The sequence below is a fragment of the Balaenoptera borealis genome (genome assembly GCF_965194805.1).
Source record: "Balaenoptera borealis genome assembly, chromosome: 6".
Classification (NCBI taxonomy): domain Eukaryota; kingdom Metazoa; phylum Chordata; class Mammalia; order Artiodactyla; family Balaenopteridae; genus Balaenoptera; species Balaenoptera borealis.
In genome coordinates, this window is record NC_138863.1 from 129,919,865 (window position 1) to 129,939,461 (window position 19,597).

Here is a 19,597-nt window from a genome sequence, read left to right on the forward strand (position 1 = left end):
TCTGGCTAAGGGTCTATCAATTTTGTTTATCTTCTCAAAGAACCAACTTTTAGCTTTATTGATCTTTGCTACTGTTTTATTCATTTGTATTTCATTTATTTCTGCTCTGATCTTTATGATTTCTTTCTTTATACTGACTTCGGGTTTTCTTTGTTCTTCTTTCTCTAGTTGCTTTAGGGGTAAGGTTAGATTGTTTATTTGAGATTTTTCTTGTTTCTTGAGGTGAGATTGAATTGTTATAAACTTCTCTCTTAGAACTGCTTTTGCTGTGTCCCATAGGTTTTGGGTTGTCATGTTTTCATTGTCATTTGTTTCTATGTATTTTTTTAATGTCTTCTTTAATTTCTTTAGTGATCTCTTGTTATTTAGTAGTGTACTGTTTAGCGTCCATGTATTTGTTGTTTTTTACAATTTTTTTCCTGTAATTGATTTCCAATCTCATAGCATTGTGGTCAGAAAGGATGCTTGATACGATTTCAGTTTTCTTAAATTTTCCAAGGCGTGAATTGTGACCCAAGATATGATCTATCCTGGAGAATGTTCCATGTGCACTTGAAAAGAAAGTGTATTCTGCTACTTTTGGATGGAATGTCCTATAAATATCAATTAAGTCTATCTGGTCTATTGTGTCATTTAAAGCTTGTGTTTCCTTATTTATTTTCTGTTTGGATGATCTGTCCATTGGTGTAAGTGGGGTGTTAAAGTCCCCTACTATTATTGTGTTACTGTCAATTTCCCCTTTTATGGTTGTTACCATTTGCCTTATATATTGTGTTGCTCCTATTTGGGTGCATAAATATTTATAATTGTTATATCTTCTTCTTGGATTGATCCCTTGATCATTATGTAGTGTCCTTCCTTATATCTTGTAACAGTCTTTATTTTAAAATCTATTTTATCTGATAGGAGTATTACTACTCCAGCTTTCTTTTGATTTCCATTTGCATGGAGTATCTTTTTCCATCCCTCCACTTTCAGTCTGTATGTGTCCCTAGGTCTGAAGTGGGTCCCTTGTAGAACCATATGGGTCTTGTTTTTATATCCATTCAGCCAGTCTGTGTCTTTTGGTTGGAGCATTAATCCATTTACATTCAAGGTTATTATTGACATGTATGTTCCTATTACCATTTTTTAATTGTTTTGGGTTTGTTTTTGTACATCGTTTTCTTCTCTTGTGTTTGCTGCCTAGAAAAGTTCCTTTAGCATTTGTTGTAAAGCTGGTTTGGTGGTGCTGAATTCTCTTAGCTTTTGTTTGTCTGTAAAGCTTTTGATTTCTCCATCATATCTGAATGAGATCCTTGCTGGGTAGAATAACCTTGGTTGTAGTTTTTTCTCTTTCATCACTTTAAGTATATCCTGCCACTTCCTTCTGGCCTGAAGAGTTTCTGCTGAAAAAGCAGTGATAACCTTATGGGGATTCCTTTGTATGTTATTTTAATTTTGATTGATAGAGAGACAGACATTTGGTAAACAGTAAAATTGAACTGGTAGGATGCGTCTTACAGGCCTGGTCTGGACCTTCGGTTCAGCTGACCTTTGGTTCTACAACTATTGTTGTCTTCTTGTTCTAGCTTGGTGATGCCTGTCTTAGTTGAAGCCAGGTGCTAAAAACAGGGGTTAAAATCCATTCAGGTGGAGGGGCCTTTTTTAAAAATGAGGGATGTGAATCCGTGAATTAACATCTTTCACTTTGGCTGTGCATGGATTAGTTAATGCTACCTTAAAAAGTTCTTTCTATCTTGCCTGCAAAGAATCTTTCATTTGGTGTTCTTTCCAATAAATAAAATCTCCAGGTTGTAATCCATGATTATTTTCATCTCCTGGGAGCTTGCTGTAAAAGTAGTCACCATTTTTTAAAGTATCTCTATAAGACCCTGCCAACAATGTAATATATTTCCTTTGAACCATCATGAGTGCAAGTTTCCAATATATTGTTTTCCACATAAAACTATTTTCTCAGATGCCTAATGGGTTAAATAATGTACATGTTGGAGTCATGGCAATTGGGCTTCAATAGACACTATAAGTTTTGTTTCATTTCATCAGGTCTAAACCATATTTGTGTGGTGGAGTCAAAATTCCCCCTTTTTGTTGCCATGTGTGTTTCTCTTCTTTAGTGGTGATTTCTTGAGCCTCTAGAAAGAAATATTTTATTGGGTTAGCAGGGTTAATGGAGAGCAGTGGACATTCTCAAGACTGGGCAGGATGAATATTTAAAGCTGCCTGTTTGGCTGCAGCATCAGTGTGCTGATTTCTTTTAGCTTCCATAGTGTCAGATTTGAAATGCCCTGTTGTTTTAATAATTGCCAACTGTTTTGGCAGTTGCATAACAATTAATAATTCTGCAACCTGTTTTTTATCTTTTTATAGGTTGTATTGCGGAGGTTAAAACCTCATTCCAAAGTTGTGTGCCACTTCAAAAGCATAGTGACTGTCAGTATAAATATTTGTTATCTGCTCTTTAGCTAGTTGGCAAGCTAGAATTAAGGCAATTAATTCAGCTTGTTGTGCTGACTTTGTTTCTGGCAAATAAACGTTTTCAATTATGTCCACTGTGGACGTTATTGCATATCCAACTCAATAACGTCCCTGTTCATCCTTTAAGTAGGACCCATCTGTAAATTAACTTAGATCAGTCTTATCAATTGGGTTTGTTATAAGTCATTCCTAGAAGCAAGAAGGTAATCTGTTAACAAAATGCAGTTGTGGTTGTCTCCTTTCTATAGTGCTGGAAGCAAAGTTGCAAGATTAAGGTTATTACATGGAACCAAGGAAGTATTAGGTGCAGAAAGCAACAATACGTCATAAGAAGTTAGCTGGTTTACAGAATTGTGCTGAGTGTAGTGAGAGTTTAGAAGAGACTCAACTGAGTGTGGGACCTAAATTGTTAAAGGAGACCCTATTACTTTTAAGTAGCCTCACGTGAGAGAGCTGTTTCTGAAATAAGCCTTATACAGGGTGGAAGTCCTTTTGCTACCAAGCCTAATTTAGTTTTGGCGCTTAAAAGCAAGTTATCCACAAGCATTTTTGTAAAAGCACCAGAATAAGACAATAACTGTCTCTAAATGACAAAAGACTTACAAAGCATGGTTAAAGACCTAATTACAATGTGATTGTCAAGGAAATTTGGCTATTTCTGAGACATACAACATTTTAAGGTAACTAGAATTATGACTGACAACATACCAGGACATTTCAAATTTTAGGAACTTCATATAATTTCTAGAACATTTATGTTAATAATATTTATCTATACAATATAACTTTAGATTTATTATTACTCATTTGACAATGTTTCCCATGTAAGTTAATATACCAAATAAGCCTAAATAGTTTAATACCTCTCTTTGGGATGTTCAGGGGCCCTCTGAAGCATCCCAAAGTTACCTGGAGGTCAGAAGAATTTTGAATTTAGAATTTGACTTGAGAAAGGTTGTCAAAGATATCAAAAGGTTTTAAACATTTGGCAAAATAGGATCATAAGTCACTGTGAAACAATACTTATTCATATAACCAAAATGACAAGAAAAGCTTTGAAAAGGAAATGCAAAAAGTTACTGGTAAAGAAACTTTACAATCTGTTATAGAAAGCAGATCAATATTTCAAGAAACTTTGTCCTCTCAACAGAGGAAAAAAAAACAAATTCTAGTTTTAAATCATTTTACTTTTAATATTAAATTTCATTTATTTAATTAAATTTAATCTGATTTTAGTCAGTCTTGACCATGCATAAAACTCTTTTCTCAAGATTTCCTTTTAAAAATTAATTTCTAGAAATATATGCCATTTCATAGTACAATCTTTCAATAAAGCACAAAATACATTTATTAAGTTTCAAACATATGTAGTCTCTCTGTAATAAGAGATCAAAAGTAGGTAAACATAGACTTCTTCAGCAATTAATAGTTCAGTATTTTATCTTATTAAAAATGATCTAGGGGCTTCCCTGGTGGCGCAGTGGTTGAGAATCTGCCTGCCAATGCAGGGCACACGGGTTCGAGCCCTGGTCTGGGAGGATCCCACATGCCGCGGAGCGGCTGGGCCCGTGAGCCACAATTGCTGAGCTTGCGCGTCTGGAGCCTGTGCTCCACAACAGGAGAGGCCGCGATAGTGAGAGGCCTGCGCACCTTGATGAAGAGTGGCCCCCGCTTGCCGCAACTAGAGAAAGCCCTCGCACAGAAACGAAGACCCAACACAGCCATAAGTAAATAAATAAATAAATAAAATTTTTAATTAAAAAAAAAAATGATCTAGACATTCAATTAATTTCCATCATTTAATTTAATTTAGCAGAACTCTAAAGTTTCAAGTTGCCAAAAATCTGGAGAAACTGTTTTTAGGTAGACATACCATATAACATATTATTATTAAAGAGTTCACCCAAAAGCTTTTATCCCACTTATCTTTTTATTACTTATGAAAATATCATCATACTATTAATTATCTTGTTGAAAAATTTTGCAACATAGATGACATGAGCTTATTGACTTTCAGCAAACCTAGGTACAATAAAAGTATTATACTTAATGTTGATAACTCTAAAGACTTTTATATTAATTAAACCCTCGATTTAAACGTGTTTTTATTCATTAAAGCATAATCCTAGATCACGTGATCCTTTAAAATTTGGGGCTAGTTTATGTTATATTTAGTTACCTAAGTTACATTTAGAAATATTTGATTTGTACAAATCAAAATTTGTAAGCACTTACTTTTAAGTCAGTTAAAGAGAGCTCTTTTACAAATTAATTTTGATAATACCATCTTAAGGTAGGGGCATATCATACTTAAAACATACACACAGACCATATATATCCAGAGACACAGAGATCTCATAATTTTCCTGCCTGAGTTTTAAAAAGCCCATTTCCATTTTTTTTTTCTTCCTTCCAGTTTTTTTTTTTTTAATTTATTTATTTATGGCTGTGTTGGGTCTTCGTTTCTGCACGAGGGCTTTCTCCAGTTGTGGCAAGTGGGGGCCACTCTTCATCGCAGTGCGTGGGCCTCTCACTATCGTGGCCTCCCTTGTTGCGGAGCACAGGCTCCAGACGCGCAGGCTCAGTAATTGTGGCTCACGGGCCCAGCTGCTCCATGGCATGTGGGATCTTCCGGGACCAGGGCTCGAACCCGTGTCCCCTGCATTGGCAGGCGGATTCTTAACCACTGCACCACCAGGGAAGCCCTTCCTTCCAGTTTTAAGTTCTATTAATTGAGCTAAGGCTGTAGTCTCAGGTGATGTTATAACTTCAAGTTTTCTCCTAGGAATACTTTTATTTTCTCCAGATCAGAATTTTGAAAAGGTGTTTTATCAAGCTGGCTTTCTCTAGAATGTCAAGAGAGCTCCATCCATGAAGCCAGCTGAAGTTCCGATGAATGGCTGCACATCCGGGAGCTGTTCAGCCTTTGAGACACGGTTTCCCGTTATTAATTTGGCAGCCTAATTCAGATATGATCTGAACAACTTTCTGAGGACAGCGTGATGAATCAAATGTGTGCTGCTTCTGAGTCTAGCTCCCCAAGGAGTTACCCTTGGGTTGGTTTGACTCTTTTATGTGTCTCGATTTCTCCCTCCAACAATCTAAAACTGCCGTGGGTGCTCAGGGCACCAGGTGATCATCCTTTATTATGCCCCCTGGGGGGCAGAATTTACTTAATGGTTGTAGCGGGATTCTCTATGGGACTGCTACACATCACGAGGATTGCTCCTCAGACACTTCCGCCAGGGTCTCAGTCACCTGAGAATGCCTTGTGGCCGAAGGAGCAGATGTCCCTTTTCTTTGGAGCTGAGCAGGCTCAGTCTCTCGTTTCACTAGCAGTTTGTTCAGACCATATATACATAATCTTTCCAATTTAAGCCAATTTTTAAAAAGGACAGCCAACCCAATTCACTCCAAATTTCCCCCGAGGTCCCTGCCTAGGAAATGTACTGGTACCCTCTTAGGATTCCAAGTCCCAAGAAAAAGAGCTCGAGTAAAATTCAGGACGTCATTTAAAGTAATGATGTCTGGATATCAGAACTCACCAAAGCACCTGAAAGATACCAAGAAATAGGTGAGGCTCAAAGGGCCCCTGCTTGTACCAAGCACTGGTTTGGGGTAGACTCCAGGTGCTCTCTGGTGGGTGCCTCTGATATCCTGCAGACTACGACAAGAAAATGTCAACGAAAATTCAACTAACTATCAAGTTAAGAAGAAAAAAGAGAATTTTATTTGAGCCAAACTGAGGATTATAACACAGGCAGTAGATTCTCAGAAAGCTCTGAGAACTGTTCCGTCTGTTAGAAGGCATAGTCATATACATTTTTGAGACAAAGGATGGTACATCAAAATGACATACTGATATTTTACACAAAGTTCACCAAGGATACATAGTACAGGTAAGCACATAGAAAGTGAGCAGCAAGTCACCCCGACCCCCTACAGAGCTGGGAAAGAACACTATTCTTTTAAGAAGTTAAACTGCTAGCGTGAGAAGAAAGAAGAAAAAAAATGATCTTTACAGCTGAGCAGGCACTCCCATCTTTGTGGAGGTCTGGTAAATGTGTAATGCAGACGCACTCTGCACATTAGGGAGGGAGAAGCCCAAACAAACACACAGAGAGAATTTTATGTTTAATTTTTTTCTTGCCCTGCCTTAAAATATAAATTTTATTTCAACAAGATGTATAAATGGTAATGTATGGGAATTTACTCTCAAAACAACTTTGTAATTTTTTTGCCTTAGTATATTGAAATGTGTTTGTTATTCTACATCGGTAATCACACCCTCAGGGACAGGGTGTGGACATCACTTTCTGCCACGTGGCAGTGGGGTGAGCAAGAGTAGATGGGTTCATGTGGTATTATCAGCGGGTAGATGAGGGCCGGCTTCATGCTCGCATGATTATCTGATGGGCTTACAGGCAGGAGGCAGATCAGCAGCCAGCACAGGTTTTGTCAGAGATGGGGAGGCTAGACATTAGTTGGCAGATTTTTGTCACAGTCACATACAGGCATACCTCATTTTATTGTGTTTTGCTTTATTGCACTTCACAGATATTGCTTTTTTTTTTTTTGCAAATTGAAGGTTTGTGGCAACTGTGCAGTAAGCAATCTGTTGGCACAATTTTTCCAACCTTATCTGCTCACTTTCTGTCTCTGTGTCACATTTTGGTAATTCTTGCAATATTTCAAACTTTTTCATTATTTTAATATTTGTTATGATGGTCTGGGATCAGTGATCTTTGATGTTACTACTATGATTTGCTAAAGGTTCAGATGATGGTTAGCAATAAATTATTTTAAAAATAAGGTATTACATTATTTTTTAGACAAAAATGCTACTGCACACTTAATAGAGTACAGTATAAATATAACTTTCATATGCAGTGGGAAACCAAAAATTTGTGTGACTCACTTTACTGCAATATTTGCTTTATTGCAGTGGTCTGGAACCTAACCCACAATTTCTCTGAGGTCTGCTTGTAATTTTAGACATCACTTTCTTGTTTGCTGGACCTGGGAGAGCAGCTCAACCTTAGTGAAGAGGGGACCTGCTTTGCCTCAGCAGGTGGGAGGTGGCCTCTTCCTCTGCTCTAGGAGGGATGCTCTGCGGGTCTCAGTGGTGACAGGAAATGGCTGTAAGGCCATCTTACAGCTCCTTCCCAGACCTCTGTTGGATTCCACATCAATCCCTGGTGATTCAACATCAGTGCTATTATCATAGTTATTCCCTAGGTGAAGAGGGAGCACAGGACCGGCATGAGTTCAAACTCAGCTGCCCTCTTTCCAGTTGCATCATGGAAGCGGGGCATGATGTGTGTCAGAGGGTCTTGGGTTGAAGCCAGGCTCTACTACTTTCCAACAGCAGGGCAGGTTATTCTTGTTGGAGCCTCAGGTTTCCCAAGTGCCAAATAAAAATAATGCTTCACTCAAAAGGTTACCCCGGTGCTGCCTGGCACTGTGAATGTAAAGTACTAGACCTGTGACCTGCATGTAGCAGTCCCCGAATGCTCCCCTAACAAGTCCCAGCCCTAGGAGCTGCAATAGTGCATGGAGGCCAGGGAAGGTGAGGACTCCAGCAAAGGTGAGGCCAGGAAGCCAGGCAAGGGGGTCGCTGTCGTTTCCCGGCTTCTGTGTGACATTGCAGATGACAGTGACATGATGGGACTCGGGGTGTGTTCCTCCCCTTGTTGACCATTGCACAGTCATGAGTCATCTGTGCCAGGCTCCAGGTGGCTCCCGCTGGTTAGTGGGGATGTGACAGACACCTCTTGGTAAGGAAGAGGAAGATAACAGGAAAGGTAATGAGGTATTCTTGTATTTTCAGCAATTATTCATATCCTTTTGTCTTTTAATTCTCCGCTCTTTCCCTCAACTATTATCTGTGATGCCTTCTGTGGTAGGTTCCCCCCATCTCCACTGAAGTGGAGAACCAAGGACCACTGTACTTCTCACTGTTACTTTTCCTTCACCGGTGGGTTAGGCCTGTCTCTTTCTCCAAATGGAGCACCCAGCACCCCTCCCAGAGTCTGTGCTGTGTGTGACAGCAGCCAGCCGGCCCCTCCACCGTCTCCTGGAGCCCAGCCAGGGGCCCAGGTCTGGCTCTCATGGCTGGTCCCACCCTGGGGACTTCTGACACAATTCTGGCCACGGAGAGAGCCCTGGCCCACAGTGACTTAGACATGTTCTGGGCGCCACCTACGGGAAGCTTGGAGGTCAGTCATGCCTGAAGTTTAAGGATCAGTGGCAGCTCGTTTGTGAATGTTCCTTCTAACTAAAGAAACTCTTTTGGCTTTGTCTCATTGATAAGTTTTTCTAAGGCATATAGGACAATTACCTACTATGCGACATTAATCGAAATCTACAAGTGATGAAAGTGAATCCAAATTGAGATCCAATTATTTTAAATATTTTTCAAATACAAGTTTTATGTTTGAATAAAGCAGCTGCTTATACATTTCTTTCATGTTCTAATCTTCAGCCATTAAAGTAATAAAACAAAAAAATCTGTTTCAGGCTTCTGTTAATGATTAGTTTGGCATTATTTATTGTCTCTCTTTTTTTTTAAATCAGTCATCAATTTTATACACATCAGTGTATACATGTCAATCCCAATCGCCCAATTCAGAACACCACCATCCCCACCCCACCACGGTTTTCCCCCCTTAGTGTCCATACGTTTGTTCTCTACATCTGTGACTCAACTTCTGCCCTGCACACCGGTTCATCTGTACCATTTTTCTAGGTTCCACATACATGTGTTAATATACGATATTTGTTTTTCTCTTTCTGACTTACTTCACTCTGTATGACAGTCTCTAGATCCATCCACGTCTCAACAAATGACTCAATTTCGGTTTTCTTTTATGGCTGAATAATATTCCATTGTATATATGTACCACAACTTCTTTATCCATTCATCTGTCGATGGGCATTTAGGTTGCTTCCATGACCTGGCTATTGTAAATAGTGCTGCAATGAACATTCGGGTGCATGTGTCTTTTTGAATTACTGTTTTCTCTGGGTATATGCCCACTAGTGGGATTGCTGGATAATATGGTAATTCTATTTTTAGTTTTTTAAGGAACCTCCATATTGTTCTTCATAGTGGCTGTATCAATTTACATGCCCACCAACAGTGCAAGAGGGTTCCCTTTCCTCCACACCCTCTCCAGCATTTGTTGTTTGTAGATTTTCTGATGATGCCCATTCTAACTGGTGTGAGATGATACCTCATTGTAGTTTTGATTTGCATTTCTCTAATAATTAGTGATGTTGAGCAACTTTTCATGTGCTTCTTGGCCATCTGTATGTCTTCTTTGGAGAAATGTCTATTTAGGTCTTCTGCCCATTTTTGGATTGGGTTGTTTGTTTCTTTAATATTGAGCTGAATGAGCTGTTTATATATTTTGGAGATTAATCCTTTGTCCGTTGATTCATTGGCAAATATTTTCTCCTATTCTGAGGGTTGTCTTTTCGTCTTGTTTATGGTTTCCTTTGCTGTGCAAAAGCTTTGAAGTTTCATTAGGTCCCATTTGTTTATTTTTGTTTTTATTTCCATTTCTCTAGGAGGTGGATCAAAAAAGATCTTGCTGTGATTTATGTCAAAGAGTGTTCTTCCTATGTTTTCCTCTAAGAGTTTTATAGTGTCCGGTCTTACATTTAGGTCTCGAATCCATTTTGAGTTTATTTTTGTGTATGGTGTTAGGGAGTGTTCTAATTTCATTCTTTTACATGTAGCTGTCCAGTTTTCCCAGCACCACTTATTGAAGAGACTGTCTTTTCTCCATTGTATATCTTTGCCTCTTTTGTCATAGATTAGTTGACCATAGGTGCGTGGGTTTATCTCTGGGCTTTCTATCTTGTTCCATTGATCTATGTTTCTGTTTCTGTGCCAGTACCATATTGTCTTGATTACTGTAGCTTTGTAGTATAGTCTGAAGTCAGGGAGTCTGATTCCTCCAGCTCCGTTTTTTTCCCTCAAGACTGCTTTGGCTATTCGGGGTCTTTTGTGTCTCCATACAAATTTTAAGATGATTTGTTCTAGTTCCGTAAAAAATGCCATTGGTAATTTGATAGGGATTGCATTGAATCTGTAGATTGCTTTGGGTAGTATAGTCATTTTCACAATATTGATTCTTCCAATCCAAGAACATGGTATATCTCTCCATCTGTTGGTATCATCTTTCATTTCTTTCATCAGTGTCTTATAGTTTTCTGCATACAGGTCTTTTGTCTCCCTAGGTAGGTTTATTCCTAGGTATTTTACTTTTTTTTTGTTGCAATGGTAAATGGGAGTGTTTCCATAATTTCTCTTTCAGATTTTTCATCATTAGTGTATAGGAATGCAAGAGATTTCTGTGCATTAATTTTGTATCCTGCAACTTTACCAAATTCATTGATTAGCTCTAGTAGTTTTCTGGTGGCATTTTTAGGATTCTCTATGTATAGTATCATGTCATCTGCAAACAGTGACAGTTTTACTTCTTCTTTAACAATTTGTATTCGTTTTATTTCTTTTTCTTCTCTGATTGCCGTGGCTAGGACTTCCAAAACTATGTTGAATAATAGTGGTGAGAGTGGACATCCTTGTCTCGTTCCTGATCTTAGAGGAAATGCTTTCAGTTTTTCACCATTGAGAATGATGTTTGCTGTGGGTTTGTCATATATGGCCTTTATTATGTTGAGGTAGGTTCCCTCTATGCCCACTTTCTGGGGAGTTTTTATCATAAGTGGGTGCTGAATTTTGTCAAAAGATTTTCTGCATCTATTGAGATGATCGTATGGTTTTTATTCTTCAATTTGTTAATATGGTGTATCACATTGATTGATTTGCGTATATTGAAGAATCCTTGCATCCTTGGGATAAATCCCACTTGATCATGGTGTATGATCCTTTTAAGTGTTGTTGGATTCTGTTTGCTAGTATTTTGTGGAGGATTTTTGCATCTATATTCATCAGTGATATTGGTCTGTAATTTTCTTTTTTTGTAGTATCTTTGTCTGGTTTTGGTATCAGGGTGATAGTGGCCTCATAGAATGAGTTTGGGAGTCTTCCTTACTCTGCAATTTTTTGGAAGAGTTTGAGAAGGATGGGTGTTAGCCCTTCTCTAAATGTTTGATAGAATTCACCTGTGAAGCCATCTGGTCCTGGACTTTTGTTTGTTGGAAGATTTTTAATCACAGTTTCAATTCCATTACTGTGATTGGTCTGTTCATATTTCCTGTTTCTTCCTGGTTCAGTCTTGGAAGGTTATACCTTTCTAAGAATTTGTCCATTTCTTCCAGGTTGTCCATTTTATTGTCATAGAGTTGCTTGTAGTAGTCTCTTCGGATGCTTTGTATTTCTTCTGTGTCTGCTGTAAATTCTCCTTTTTCATTTCTAATCTTATTGATTTGAGTCCTCTCCCTCTTTTTCTAGATGAGTCTGGCTAATGGCTTATCAATTTTGTTTATCTTCTCAAAGAACCAGCTTTTAGTTTTATTGATCTTTGCTATTGTTTTCTTTGTTTATATTTCATTTATTTCTGCTCTGATCTTTATGATTTCTTTCCTTCTGCTAACTATGGGCTTTGTTTGTTCTTCTTTCTCTAGTTTCTTTAGGTGTAAGGTTAGATTGTTTACTTGAGATTTTTATTGTTTCTTGAGGTAGGCTTGTATAGCTATAAACTTCCCTCTTAGAACTGCTTTTGCTGCATCCCATAGGTTTTGGATTGTCGTGTTTTCATTGTCATTTGTCTCTAGGTATTTTTTGATTTCCTCTTTGATTTCTTCAATGATCTCTTGGTTATTTAGTAGCGTATTGTTTAGCCTCCATGTGTTTGTGCTTTTCACGTTTTTTTCCCTGTAATTCATTTCTAATCTCATAGCATTGTGGTCAGAAAAGATGTTTGATATGATTTCAATTTTCTGAAATGTACTGAGGCTTGATTTGTGACCCAAGATGTGATCTATCCTGGAGAATGTTCCATGTGCACTTGAGAAGAAAGTGTAATCTGCTGTTTTCGGATGGAATGTCCTTTAAATATCAATTAAAGCTATCTGGTCTATTGTGTCATTTAAAGCTTGTGTTTCCTTATTTATTTTCATTTTGGATGATCTGCCCATTGGTGTAAGTGAAGTGTTAAAGTCCCCCACTATTATTGTGTTACTGTTGATTTCCTCTTTCATAGCTGTTAGCAGTTGCCTTATGTATCGTGGTGCTCCTTTGTAAGGTGCATATATATTTATAATTGTTATATCTTCTTATTGGATTGATCCCTTGATCATTAGTAGTGTCCTTCCTGTCTCGTGTAACATTCTTTATTTTAAAGTCTATTTTATCTGAAATGAGTATAGCTACTCCAGCTTTCTTTTGATTTCCATTTGCATGGAATATCTTTTTCCATCTCCTCACTTTCAGTCTCTTTGTGTCCCTAGGTCTGAAGTGGGTCTCTTTTAGACAGCATATATATGGGTCTTGTTTTTGTATCCATTCAGCAAGCCTGTGTCTTTTAGTTGGAGCATTTAATCCATTCACGTTTAAGGTAATTATTGATATGTATGTTCCTATGACCATTTTCTTAATTGTTTTGGGTTTGTTTTTGTAGGTCCTTTTCTTCTCTTGTGTTTCCCACTTAGAGAAGTTCCTTTAGCATTTGTTGTAGAGCTGGTTTGGTGGTGCTGAATTCTCTTAGCTTTTGCTTGTCTGTAAAGCTTTTGATTTCTCCATCAAATCTGAATGAGACCCTTGCTAGGTAGAGTAATCTTGGTTGTAGGTTCTTCCCTTTCATCACTTTAAGTATATCATGCCACTCCCTTCTGGCTTGTAGAGTTTCTGCTGAGAAATCAGCTGTTAACCTTATGGGAGTTCCCTTGTGTGTTATTTGTTGTTTTTCCCTTGCTGCTTTCAATAATTTTTCTTTGTCTTTAATTTTTGCCAATTTGATTACTATGTGTCTCGGCGTGTTTCTCCTTGGGTTTATCCTGTATGGGACTCTCTGCACTTCCTGGACTTGGGTGGCTATTTCCTTTCCCATGTTAGGGAAGTTTTCGTCTATAATCTCTTCAAATATTTCTCTGGTCCTTTCTCTCTCTCTTCTCCTTCTGGGACCCCTATAATGTGAATGTTGTTGCGTTTAATGTTGTCCCAGAGGTCTCTTAGGCTGTCTTCATTTCTTTTCATTCTTTTTTCTTTAGTGTGTTCCGCAGCAGTGAATTCCACCATTCTGTCTTCCAGGTCACTTATCCGTTCTTCTGCCTCAGTTATTCTGCTATTGATTCCTTCTAGTGTAGTTTTTATTTCAGTTATTGTATTGTTCATGTCTGTTTGTTTGTTCTTTAATTCTTCTAGGTCTTTGTTAAACATTTCTTGCATCTTCTCGATCTTTGCTTCCATTCTTATTCCGAGGTCATGGATCATCTTCACTATCATTATTCTGAATTCTTTTTTTTGGAAGGTTGCCTATCTCCACTTCATTTAGTTGTTTTTCTGGGGTTTTATCTTGTTCATTCATCTGGTATATAGCCCTCTGCCTTTTCATCTTGTCTGTCTTTCTGTGAATGTGGTTTTTGTTCCACAGGCTGCAGGATTGTAGTTTTTCTTGTTTCTGCTGTCTGCCCTCTGGTGGTTGAGGCTATCTAAGAGGCTTGATGGGAGGCTCTGGTGGTGGGTAGAACTGACTGTTGCTGTGGTGGTCAGAGCTCAGTAAAATTTTAATCCACTTGACTGTTGATGGGTGGGGCTGGGTTCCCTCCCTGTTGGTTGTTTTGCCTGAGGCAACCCAACACTGGAGCCTCTCTGGGCTCTTTGGTCGGGCTAATAACAGACTCTGGGAGGCTCACGCCAAGGATTACTTCCCAGAACTTCTGCTGCCAGTGTGCTTGCCCCCATGGTGAAACAGAGCCACCCTCCGCCTCTGCAGGAGACCTTCCAACACTAGCAGGTAGGTCTGGTTCAGTCTCCCCTGGGGTCACTGCTCCTTCCCCTGGGTCCCAATGCACACACTATTTTGTGTGCACCCTCCAAGAGTGGGGTCTCTGTTTCCCCCAGTCCTGTCAACGTCCTGCAATCAATTCCCACTAGGCTTCAAATTCTAATTCTCTATGAATTCCTCCTCTCATTGCCAGACCCCCAGGTTGGGAAGTCTGACGTGGGACTCAGAATCTTGACTCCAGTGGGTGGACTTCTGTGGTATAAGTGTTTGCCGGTCTGTGAGTCACCCACCCACCAGGTATGGGATTTGATTTTACTCTGATTGCACCCCTCCTGCCGTCTCACTGTGGCTTCTCCTTTGTCTTTGGATGTGGGGTATCTTTTTTGGTGAGTTCCAGTGTCTTCCTGTTGATGATTGTCCAGCAGCTAGTTGTAATTCTGGTGTTCTCCTGTCTCTTTATTTTTATTACATAGTCTAATAATATTTTTCTCAGTCATTGTCAGTCTTCCATATTTTCAGTAATTTTTTAAAGCTATCAAAAACTGAGATACAAAGTTGTTGGAGAAATTAACAATACCTCTGCCGGAGGCCATGGGTGGGTGCCCTGCTCAGCTGGCTCTGCCACAGTGGCCCAGCTCACTTCCCCTTCAGGGGAAATTTGGAAATATCTAGGGTTTTAAACTATTTTTTAAATCACTTCAGAAGATAGAAACTGAAACAGGAGGGAAGGGGGCAGGGGACAACATTTAAAAGAATGACATAGCCCCTTGAGGACATGACATAAACTGGTCCAAGATGGCAGATCAGTCGACTTTCACTAGACCTTGAGCCTCAGTATACGCTCATTGTAACACATCAGCTAAATGACACACCCACAGGTGCCTTGACAGTTCCAAGACCATAAAAGGTCAAGTGGGCGGTGGTCCAATTCCTGGAAATCCCCACCCCTTCCCCCAAATAGCTGGAATACTCTTCCCATTAGCCTATGAAATTACCCACCCCCTATAAAAACTGACAACCCCATACCCTGATGCCTCTCATTTTCTGCGATGGCCCACACTCTCTCTGTGGACTGTGCATCTCTCTAAATAAATCCACTTCTTACCTATCACTTTGCCTCTCACTGAATTCTTTCTGTGACGAGATATCAAGAAGCTGAGCTTCATTAAGTCCAGAAACCAGGTGTGTGATCTCAATTAAAAGTTCCAGTCTGGGTTTTGGCGGGGTTCGAGTCCCGGCACATGGGTTCAATCCCAATCTGGGTTGCACGGTTTCAAAACCATGTAGGTAGCATTTTCAAATGGGCATAAACTATAAAGAAAACATTTTCTAATAAAATTGGAAAAATAAGGTTTATATTTTATTTGTTTCCTAATGAGTATTTTCTGAGGTGCAGCAAGTATGGGGATTAAATGTAATTAAAATGAGAAGCCAGAGCAAAGGTGACAACCCCACCGAGGGAACCAACTCTTTACAAACTCAGTGACCCTGCCAGGGGAGCTTTGTTAAACAGCGTTGAAGTGGAAACCACAGTCCGAACTTTAACAAGAGAGAAGAAAAATGTACCTGAAAACGGGATTTGGTACATGGCCTGCAGATTCCTCATGGCAGTTTGTTTTTATGCCTAAATAAATAGGAGTTTTAATTGAGCCTTGGCTCCTAACAGGTTGCTGATGGTACTGCCCCAAGTCAATGAGATTAGATCCTCTCCAGGGCCCCTGGCAGTGGATACTGGGCTGGCACATGAATACCAACCTGTGGTGTTTCCCCAGCCCTCTCTCTTGGGTTGGGGCAGGGGAGTGGGGAGGAGGGTGCCTCATCCTTCTCAGGAACTGGAAGTCCATGAGCTCCACCACCAGGCCTGCCTGCATTCTGGCCAGACCCCACAGGTGCAGTCAGAGGGCCTCTAGCTTTTTCCATTCTTTCAATACAAGTCTGTTGAGAATCTGTGAGGCAGCTGGGCAGAGGAATTGAGACTAAAAGGCAGGTAGAGGCCCTACCCGCATGGGACACACAAGCCAGAGTGAACTTTTTTCTCCCTTCTTTTCTAGTTTTGCAATTGTTGGTGTTGGTGTTTCCTAAATCCAGAGCGCTGGACACGTGTCAGTGATGTACTCACATGTCATCTAGGCTGAAGCAGAGTCCCAGGCACCCCTCCAACCACTGTAAGTGGGCAGAGGCCCAGAGGAGAGGTTCTGCCCCATCAGCTCTATTCAGGTGGGAAGGAGGAGCACTGCTGTGGTGGGCAGAGCTACAGTGGGACACAGGCCCTCAGGGAACACATCCAGACTCACACTGAGTCAATGGCTGAGTCATCCTGGCTGCCCCAGGGCTGGTGTCTTTAAGAGCTCTTTCGACTTTGGCTTTCATGACCCTGTAGGATGTGTGGCAGCCCTGGTGGCAAAGGCTTCCCTTTTTGAGGCAGCCAAGATTCAGAGCATCCACGTGTCCCCACACGAGACCCACTTGCCCAGGGAGGAGACGTGTTAAGATGGTGGCAGACTGGAGGCTTCTCTTCCAAGCCCAAGAATAAATGCGACAGGCTGAGTGGAGAATGAAGCCAACTTGTTTCACAGCAAAAGGCTGGAAAGAGTGCCTTCCCACCCTCTACCCTTTCCACCTGGATCAGGCTGGGTGGGATTAGCAGGACTGGTCAGTGAAAGAAACCCAGACCCCAGCACAGTGGAAAGTAAACTGCCTCTGTGCATGAAGGGGGGTGTGTGTGTGGTGTACATGGGTATAGTCCCAATTGCAAAGCATTTTGGTGGGTGTGTGGCCAGCAGTCATGCTCTGTGCCCTTTGACTGCTTCAGAGTGCTACCTCATGATGCTGACTGCAGGTCAGGTGCCATGTGCAGTTTCACTGGGTATGCAAAGCAGACAGGCTCTAAATAGCTAAAAATATGCTTATTGGGATACATTTAAAGCACTTGGATATGTAAGAATTTGAATTTGGTGTCAGTGGGCTTGGGGCTAGGCCTAGTGCTCCTAGTCTACTGGTAAGAAGTAAACAACCGAGGGCCACTATACAGAGGCATCTTTACTCCATATATAGCACACTGTTGAGCCAAGCAGTTGGAAACAATTCAGAGGTCTACCTGAAATAAATTCAGAGGTCTGCTTACAAAGTACATTTCCCTGGGAAAATGTGGGTGGATCCACAATGCTCCATTTCTCCAACAGTCGAGGAAAAACTGCACCAGATAAACTGAGTGTTACCAAGTCCAAGTCTGCTCTGCTCACTGCACGACAGGCCAATCAATTGGGAGATGAGATGTTGAGGCAAGGAATAGAGACTTTATTTGGAAAGCGGCAGACTGAGAAGATGGTGGACTATGGTTTCCCAAAACCCATCTTCTCGGGGTCTGGATGCCAGTTTCTTTTATAGAACGGAGAGGGGGACGAGGTGAGGAAATGTTAGGTACGTAGTCAGACATTAGCAGCAAGGAGGTGACAATGGTGCAAAGACAAGAGGGGAGTAGCCAAGTCACACCCCAACCATCTGGGCACCCTCCCCTGACCCCACCCAGAATGGGCAAAACTATAGTCGGCTGGTGGGCAACTTATCCTGATAAAGAGGGAGCACAGTAACATGAAGGAACTTCCCTGGGCTGCGCATGCCCAGACTAGACAGGCGTATGACCTATATAGTAAACCCAAACTCATTATACCATCACTATAATAAAATCCGCATGTGGTTTTGCCCCCGCCCCGTGGGCTTTTCTTAGCGAATCAAGGGTACGGGCATGCGCAATGATGAACTTATTACATAGCTCGGGACTGTCAAACAAATAATGATCTCCGTCGCTCACCCATGATTGCGCCCACCTCCTCACAGAACGCTCCTTATAAACACCCTTAAGCCTGTACAGGAGGGCTCGTTTTACTTTGCAGAAACAGCCCGCACTCTCCCTCTGAGAGTGTAAATATGCTTTAATAAACTTTGCTTTGCGCTTAAGCCCGAAGTGGTAGTCTGCAATTCTTTGCTTGCTATCACAAGGACCTAGATTGCCGGTCCGGGTCTTCTGTCGACCTCCTCGGTTTAAGCTATTTGACACAGTGCAAGCTAACCCGGTACCGAGGGGCAGGGTTCCCTGTGGCAGGCCATTATGTATGCTTACAGCTATAGACAGTCATTATAATAACAAAAGCAGTGAAACGCGGAGGTTAACGTAAAAGAAACAGATCCAACACGGAGTCAGAACTGGCTCTTCCCTGTTACAAGAGGAGCGTCAAATATATTTATTGGGGCACAGAGAGAAGAGTGGTTAATTACAGTTACGGGCAGAAGCATAGCAAAATGAACACTTTCTTTACCTGGTGTTTGCGGATGCTCTATCATGCTTGTGCTCAGTAAGGCGGTGAGGTAATCTCTGAACTCAGCAACGTTCTGTAGCAGTTTCTACACCAACAGCAGTGCAAGGAAGGTAAAGGAGGAAGAGGAGGGAAGAAAGCCAACAGGAGCCTCACATGGAAGAGGGAAAACCAAGACACAGTAATTTGAATATAATGCACGAGACGGAAGAGGGGTCAGCTCCCTCCCTTTCACGTCACTGCCCTACTGCAGGAGCCCAGCACCCTTTCCTGGGTAGAGTGGGGGTGGGTGGTGCTGGGAACAGTAGCCCAGACAAAAGTGAGCCTCTTGACTGGAGTATGGCACCTGCGTTAATACTTTCTATTTGTTTTTGGAGGGGATTCATTATAATAGCTGCCTATGGAGACACAAGATCAAGTCAAAGGCTTAGTTTTTATTTAATGTTATAAACATGAAATATAGGTAATGTCGACTAAAAAATATTTTCACAACCTAAAAGTTGAGAGTTATGTTTTATTCAGTGGGAATTTCTAGAACTTCAAGCCCGGGAGGCAGCATCTTAAGCAACCCCTAGAGAACTGCTCCAAGGAGTGAGGGGCGGGGAGCCAGAATATATAGGAGTTTTGCAACAAAGGGCGGGTAGTCTGAACAACAAAAGATTATTGTTAATAAAAGAAAACCAGATAGATCAAGTTAAGGAATTTAGTGCTTTTCTATGTATGGGAAGATGCAAGACTCTGGGATTACTGAAATCATTCCTTTAATATGCACCTCAGTAATCTGGGGCCGGTATCCTGTGTTTCCACATCCTGAGTTTCCTCAGGGCTCACCGGCTCACCTTGGAGGGCTGCAATCTCCGATGACTGTGACATCCTTTTTTGCGAATA